Below are 8,913 nucleotides of genomic sequence, written 5' to 3'. Positions count from 1 at the left end.
ATTTTGTACATTTTTAATATATGTGGACTGAATGTTTTGTGGTTTTCTGTCCAACCTTTTGAGGACATATTGAAATGTCACTGTAACCATCTGATAAAGTTCAAATTAAGTTTTTAATTAAATAAGGTCATACATAGCAGAATACATTTCTGAAATGGTAACATGAGGGTCTACAGTTGTTTGAGGTCCAGAATATTGTATAATATTTGATGTTCGCAGTTAAACAGATCCTTATAACATGGATGTTGTGTATGGTCAATAAATTGTATCCGAGTTCCATGAAGATATACTGATACTACTCGGTGCATGATACACAGCTGAAAAAGACCAAAATGTACAATATTTAATAACAATATCAAAATAACAAGACTGGGGGGATAATTCAAAACCTATAATGTAAATTGAATTCACCTCAAAAGTTAACAAATTATTATTTATTTATTTATTGAATGGGCCTGATGACTAGAATACAACATTTAGAATACAAACTTGCTGTCCACATTAAACAGCCTTATACTATAGATAATACATGAACAGTGTGAATGACTGAGCATTTATTTAACATTCTTTGCAGCATAAATAAATAAATATCGCAAAAACAGCCTTAGTGAATAAAATGTGCATGTTAACTTTCAGTTCATTTACGTACTTCTCTGCCTTAATCTCTGAAGGAAAGGAGATCCATTTGAGGCTGTTTGACTCTGCAATTCAAACACATTTGTCATTAACTATAATTAATAGAGTAAAGTAAGAATGAATTTTGTTCTCTAAAAAATTAGCATATACAACATAAACTATATATACCCTGGTCTGTCCAGAACTTCCATAGTTCCATAGTGAAAACTGTACTGCCAATGCTTCTCGGACCTGCAACCACAAGACATTAATTGACATTTACAGCAATTGGCAGATGCCCTTATCCAGAGCAACTCACATAAGTACACAGTATATGCAATATCAAAGAATTATTTAAGTCTGTTTGGGTGTTTTAAGAGAAGAGTTGTGTAATAACTTTAGAGTAATCATACCTTACTATCCAGTAATGTTCCAAACATCAAAATAAAGAAACCCTTTAAAGAGTCGAAAAATATGTTTTACATTTACTATATTAAATATGACAATATCTAGAATGATTAAGTTTTAAAAAATATTACCTGCAGTGAATTAAGGAATGCGAATGCCACATGAATCCCAAAGTTCGATGACACCATGGTCCCAATACCAAATTCGCATGTTAGGCCAAAGAGAGGTGTTAAAATGGCCACACATTTAGCAATAACCACTAGGGGATGTTTCTCATCTGTCTGAGTGGAGGCATTGACTCCTCTTCTCAACATTTTAAACAGAACCACAATAAGCACCAGGAAGTTTATAGCTACAATCGTCAGAGCAGGAATCACAAATGCCAGGAGGGCCTTCGTTTTACACCAGTTCAACCAACAGTTGTAATCTTGTTGAATGTATCCTTTGTTTCCAGCTGTAGATGCCACAGTTACAACAGCTATGATTAACGGGGCTCCATAGCCGACAGTGAAGCCTATGCCCATCATTGCTCCTCTGGTCATTCTGGAAAAGACCATGAGGGTGCGGTAGAGGAGCAAGAGTGCTGACAGCAACATCCAGAAGAAAAGGGCAAGATAAAAGAAGTGCATGAAGAAGGTTGCTGTACTGCAGGGACCCTCTTCTTTTTTTACATTTGCTCCAATGATAAAACATATGTCCGCAATCAAAAGGGAGACAGCGATGTTGACTAAAGAGACATGGCGCATGTAGGATGTGTCATTTAGAGTCACTGATTCCCATATAATGACTTCAATGATGAGGCACAAAACCAAGCTTGCCACTGAAATGGCAACCCCGATGTAAGATATATAGTCTAAGATTATGGCTATGCGTTTATCCAGGGAAAATGGTGACATCAGTTTTGAAAAAGAGGTTGTGTGAGATGGTGACATCAAGATTGAAAAAGAGGTTGTATGATTGCACTCACAAGTGTATCTTTCATACACTAATGTCTTTAGTTGGCATCCAGTCGAGTCCCATCCACCAACACCATTCAGAAGGCTAAAGTTCCAAAAGACACACTGAGGTTTCCCCAGTGTCTTATTTTTGGCATCAAATGAAACGAACATGTTGTTAACTGTTGAGTTTGTCTCAATCAGGACTACATCTCCATTGATCTTGGTGCCAGTCTGACTGCTGTCACTGTAGGTCAGATTTCGCACAGGTAAGATATTGTTTAGAGCGGCAGATATTATGACTGTCAGGGAGGTTTCTGCACTAGTCACTGGAATATTTATATGAGTAGTTGATTTTTGTCCAAATGTTTCAGAAAAGGGGGCAGTAATGGAAGCTTTTTTGAGAGAAGTAAAGTTTGTTGTTATCAAGACATTTTCATATGGAAGTCTGTGTACAATGTTCTCAGTCGCTTTCAGAAGTATATTACTGGCTTTACTTGTTGCATCATTTTTGTTTAAATGCCCCCATATGTCCATTGTATCGTCTGTTCCAATGACCTCTGTTGTTTTTATGAAATCCTTATTAATATTTATTTAACAAAGCACTTTTGAGCAATCTAGTTTATCTGCTAAAATATCTAATAAATCATAACCATCTAATATCTAACTAATCTTAAATGAGACAGCTGCTTTGACTCTTTCACGTAAAATTGCTATATAATATGAAATATTGCATGTAGTATGGATTATAAAAAGTGAGATTTAATATTAGAGCTATAATCAATTCAGTATTTATGATGTACTTCTAAAAGCAAATAAACTTCTTATATTGAAAAAAGGATGAGTTTACTTACCATCATAATAGTTTGACTGACGAAAGTTGTTTGTGAGAGATCTGAAATGATTGTTAGTATGTCTACAGTTGTTGTTATGGTTGCTGAAGAGTCAATGATGTTTTGAGTCTGTAATGTAGCAATACTGCTGAGGCTGGCCATAAACTGTGGGATGTCTGCTACCTGTAAATTCTACAGAAGCAAAAAATTGTTTTGAAGAAATTACACAAGTACGATTTCATTACTTTAAGTAAGAAAAAAATCCAATTGCCTCAGCTTTATCTTTTAGCTTTTGAATGGTGTGTACAACACAGTTGTCTTTTATAACATTCCAGAGTTTTGATGAATTACACCGAGCTACTTGATAGCCAACCATGTCTGCAGTACAGTTAGCGGTTTGTATTTCTTCCAGATGTCCAGCTCCAAATACCAAATCAGAGCAGGTAAAGTCTAAGAAAAAAAAAGGAAAAGAAAAAGAAAAAAGGAAATATGACAACATTTTTGCAATTGTAGTTTGCAGTTTGTTGGGCAAAACAATGTCCAGTGCATACCAAATACCACATACCAAAACAATGGTATGCGTTGCCATGTTATAATTTTATTACTAAATAATTATACATTTACATCCATGACGTAAATCCATGAAGTTTATGTTAATAAATCTGCAATCAAATTTCTACCACCTTGTTTTTAAATTTATTTTTAGTCATTTATTTGTGTGTTTAGATTGATGAGCAAAGTATATTTTATCTATTTAAAATTACATCTATATTAAACTCAAGTGAGCAAATATCTGAAAGGGTCTGAATACTGATCAAGGACCATGTACTGTATGTGGAATACCCTGACAACAGGTTGTAAAGAAAACAAAGCTTCTGATTTCAATAGGACCCAAGGTCAATAACCAACACGTGACTTTTGGACCTGGTTCTAAGCTTCTGCAAGCAAGTCAACAAACTGTGTGTTTGGATCACGGGGAATCCCCTTACTGTTGCCCTCTCCTTCGATTCCAAAGACCTTGTTTTGGTCTCAGAATCTCTGAAAATTCTTTACAGCCAAAAAAATGACCTTGATGTCAGCAACGAATTGTGGGTTATGGCTGAGCAGTCTTCTCAGTCAGGCCACATGTTACTTTCTCACCACAATCTTCCGTTCTTCCCAGACCTTCACAATGATGTGTTGGAGGAACCCACATATGGATCAGCTTCCATCACCTGCTGTGTCTTATTAATTGGCGGTTGTGGGGCTGCCATGGTTGTCACAGAGAGGCATTTCCCATATCTGGGAGCCAGAGGCTTCTATTGGTCCATCCTGGCCATAGCCTAGCTCTCACAGGGAGGAGAGGGCAAATGTAACTGCTTGCACCCCACCTCACAAAGATAGGGGGGCCGGGAAGGACATCCTGAGGAATGTCATTTCCAGAAGGGCTTCCAGAAAAATCAGATGCCTGAGGGCTCAGGGCCCCCGAATGTCACCCCTGTCAACCCCCCTGGCTCAAATGCTTTAGAGAACAGGTGCGTCCAGCAGCTTGTGTGGGCTAATTTTTTTAGGCCTATATGAATTTGTGTCATTGTAAAAAGATGGAGTGACCTCAAGAGCATGTGGTAACTTAATGATTAAGGTGTAGGACTACTGATTGGAAGGTTGTGTGTTTGAATTCCAGGTCCACCAAGCTGCCACTGCCGGGCCCCTGAGCAATTCCCATAACCCTCAATTTCTCAGTTGTATAAATGACATAAATGTAGGCTGCTTGTAAATGAACACCATTTCCATTATTGGTTTAATGGAGTAAGGTTTTAACAAAACAAGAAGGAAGCATTGTTTTGAGACATCTGTTAAGCATAAATAGTCTTTGTGTAACTAATGAATTAACAGTAACATTCTTAGTTTTGCAAATCCTTTCAGAAACAGATGGAGTCTGCACAGCAGCATCCATTGTAACTCTTCTAAAGCTGAAGTTACAGTCAAGGTCAGGTAGTCTGCTCAGATCAGTGTTAGTTCTGTGGGACACCTGCAGCTGAAGACTGGGAACATCTGTTCATTACTGATGCACACTGATAAAGGCTTGGAGAAAATCAAGTTCACCCCAGGTCAAATCTAAAACATATGATTGAAAATGCATAAACAGCTATAAGCATAGAATAATTAACATGGAAAAGTTATGGTGACTCTGACATACCCATGTTATCCACTCAGCATGAACTGAGAATATTTTACACTGCAAAATGTTAAAAAAAAATAATGATAGGGATAAAACACCCATTTTTATATATGTTTTATATTAAAGTAGAATGAGAAATGTAAAAAGCAAAAGCAGAATATAATGGTGTCTACGCAAAGGCCCAAACATCCCAAAAAAGAAAAATAGGTGGAACGTTTTGACTTGAGACGTTTGAGGACTTGAGGCTGTCTAGGTGATAAGAAACATGGATGTAGAGACTGAGCTCTGAAACTGAAGTTTGTGGGGTTGATGAGATGTTACATGTGAGCACCTTGGAGTTTGTTCTCAGTGCTGACTACAATAAAACTCATCTCTGCGATCATCCAGTCTGAAGTATTTAGTTATTTAGTTTAGGTTTTAAGATTAGATTTAGAAAAGCCTCACTTTGAATTGTATTATTATTATTATTTTTATCATACTTGTCCACCCTGGGCTCATGTTTTATCAATCCACCTTATAAGTCAGTTCAGTGTTTTCCCACCAACACACTGTCTCAGGGCCCCTAACAGGTCAAGACTTCCAGAATGGCACCTCTCTCAGATCACTTGGCAGCATGGCAAATTTTGCCAAATGTATATTATGGGTTCTGGACACTATAAAGAAAGGTTACAGACTACAATTTGCCTCCCAGCCCCCGTCATTTTCAAGGTGTGTCACCCACAGTGCTGTATACTGAACAGATCCTATTCCTGCAGCAGAAACTTCTCCTTCTGTTGGACAAGGAGACATAGTTGATCATCATGATATATCTAAAGGTTGCATGCTTTCACATTAAAATTTGCCAGAACACAGTAAGTTTCTCAGGTTTATTTTGGAGGCAAAGCCCTCCAATATTGAATCTTTCCTCTCAGCCTAGCTCACACTAAGAACCACTTTTCTAGTTTGGGTAGTTTGGGATTTAACCACAATGACAGCACAGCTGTTTCCTGCATGTGTGAATTCAACCATGCATCATTCAGCATCTTGAAAGGAGTAAAGTAGCATAGTTGGAAGATGGTGGTATGGAAGAATTGTTAAGCCTAAATGACAAAATAATTGAAATCCAGTCTCTTGTCAAGATTGAGACAGTTGAGGGAAAGAGATAAACTACAAAAAATAGCTGAGTGAAAAGATACATTGAAACAGAACCTTATAGTAATCATATTTGCCATTCAAGAAGTAGAATCTGGCCTTAAGTATGACCCAGTGAAGCTGAGCACAGCATGTATATTCAATAAAGAATGGTTTTAGATATCTGTTATATTCTGGTGGGACTCAATGTTACAAACCACTGTGGCTTCTTAGACAGATATGACAGAAAGCACAATAGGAATCTCGAATGTAGGACCCCTCAGTCACCCTTGACTCCTTAAAGGACCAAAGTAATAATAAAGTGTGACCAGAAGACAAACAAGACACAGCAAGGTGCATAGTAGAAGACTTTACTAGTTTCAGAAGATGTGGGTTCTGTTCTAAATACAGTAATTTGTATGTTTTACTCATTAATTTTTGTAAGAAACATTTGTATCATTGATATGAAAATATTAGCTGAGCTATTCTTTGCAATAATTGGCAATAATCATAACATATTATTGTATAGCATATTTTTAATGATGTGCATGTGATTATAAACTATTAAAATGAATTAATGTAGAGTATTGCCTGGTTTTCCTAGTTTTCTTCTTTTATTCTTCTTTTGGGGGAAATGTAATTAAAAATAAATTATTACTCACCTTGTTTTTTTATATTTATTTTGATGGTCTTTGAGTTGTAACTACTTTCCCTGATAGGTTGTGTTAGTTGACATGTGACCTGTCTTGTTTGCTCAGTAGTCTGGCATTCTTCTTTGTAAATTTTAGTCACATGATATGCGGCCTGCTGCTGAGAATGCGCAACACAAATGGTTAATCTTGTTTAAACTGTATTAGCCTCTCTTATGTATTTTTACATTTTACTGAAATTTAAAACATTTCATTTTCAGGTCTAACTGGACACCTTGTCATCCAGTGAAGGTGGGCTAAATATTTGTTTGTAGTAATGAATTGCTTTGATTTTTAGTTTTTTAATTTTGGTCTACTTATTCAGTTACACTGGTAGTCATGACCACATCACTTAAAACATAACATAAAAAATGTGTATGTGTATGACCTTTTGAAGTTGAGCTGCATGTTGCAGCATCAATCCATTTCACTTGATATACATCCTGAACACAACACTGCAGTGAGATTGTTGTATCCTCACATTCTACAGTTTTGTCACTGGCCACTTGAATATTAGGGTATGGCTGAATTGTAATGATTTGCCATATTATATAGGGCAGATAGTTTATTGTTGTTATGCATGAATACTGACCTGAAAAACAAACAAGAGTTTATTTATTTATTTATTTATATTATTATTATTATTATTATTATTATTATTATTATTATTATTATAGCAACAAAGTGCTTACCCAATGTCACAACAAAATCCAGCACATCCCAAAAATTCTCGTCATGTGTGATGTTTCATGCTCCCTGGACCACTCTTTTACAATTTAAGCCCTATTAATCCTGACATTGTTATCTTGGAATAGGCAGGTGCCTTCAAAGGAAAAAAATCCATTGGTGGAAAAACCTGGTTATTTAGAATATTCAGGTAGGCGCATAGCATTGATAAACCTAGATCTGACCAACTAAAGCAACCCTAGCCTTACTGATTTTCTTAGTGCTAAGCAGCTGTTTAGTCTCAATCCTTTGAGTTCTCTTTGCATTGTGTGTGTGAAAATGCTCTTAATTCAAGATTTTTTTTCCTCAAAGACGCTGAGTTCACCACTCACCACTGAACTGTACATGATGAATAGATCTAAAGCATATTATATTAGATAAAATAAATAGCGTCACCTGAAACCAGTCACTCTTGCAGAGTTGAGCTGATAGCCAGGTACATTTATGTAACTTTCTTGGAAAAATCTGATGGTAAAAAAATGCCATGAGTGTCTTTTTTTAAGTAAAAAGTGAAAGTACTAATCATGTCATTTCTACTACTCACTACTACTACTACTACTACTACTACTACTAATAATAATAATAATAATAATAATAATAATAATAATAATAATAATAATAATATGGATTAAATAATGATATTACATATTATACAATATTTACTGAACTCTGAATTTTTTTTTCATGTTTGATACATTGTGCTACTTTTACTGTTGAGGTCAAAGTCATAATCTTGATTTAGTATCAGTGAGGCTTAGTACATGGGTGCCTTGAAATAATAACAATTATGAAAAATGAAAACAGAATGTGATTATTTAATTCAAACCATCAATCCTTGGAAGATAAATTCAAATAAAAGTAGGGAATGCATGATACGGTAATTACACAGCAAATACATATTCCAGTATTGTGAAACTGTCACAGTGTATGCTGATCCAGACCACCAGAGGGAATCATCGCCCGAATATTGACTGTGCGGATGTGTTTTCCTGTTTCCAGGACTTTTAAGCAGCATGCTCTCTCTGATCCAATGGGAAGCATCGTTTCCCTGAGTCTCATGCCAATCCTTGCTGTTACTAGCCGTTCTGATTGCTTATTGTGTATGATCCTTGCCTGTTTTCCTGATTCCACGGTTTACGGTTTCTGTTTTGGTTTTGGTCGCCTAGTTTTTGCTTTACCGGTTTTTTGCCTACGGCAGAGAATCTACAAGGTGCGCGTTTATGCTCTCGCTACTTACGGGCAAAGCGCTGGATTGGGTGTCGGCTGTTTGGGATTCTGATCCCCAAGTAAAAACATTTCGCCAATTTGATTAAGGAAGTGTTTGAATACCCAGCGGGAGGGAAGGACATTTTGGTTCAGCTACTGGAGCTGCGCCAAGGCTTTGACACGGCGGCGGATTATGCTATCAAGTTTCGCATGTTGGCGGCCCAATCGGG

The 8,913-nt window shown here is 36.5% G+C and overlaps 1 pseudogene; it reads right to left on the bottom strand.

The window, feature by feature from the left end:
• Positions 1-641: 641 nt before the first annotated feature.
• On the bottom strand, positions 642-8,826 carry LOC131366728 (adhesion G-protein coupled receptor F1-like; annotated as a pseudogene).
• Positions 8,827-8,913: the final 87 nt, after the last annotated feature.

Source organism: Hemibagrus wyckioides, linkage group LG16 (assembly GCF_019097595.1).
Source record: "Hemibagrus wyckioides isolate EC202008001 linkage group LG16, SWU_Hwy_1.0, whole genome shotgun sequence".
Lineage (NCBI taxonomy): Eukaryota > Metazoa > Chordata > Actinopteri > Siluriformes > Bagridae > Hemibagrus > Hemibagrus wyckioides.
This window is presented reverse-complemented; position numbering and strand designations above follow the sequence as displayed.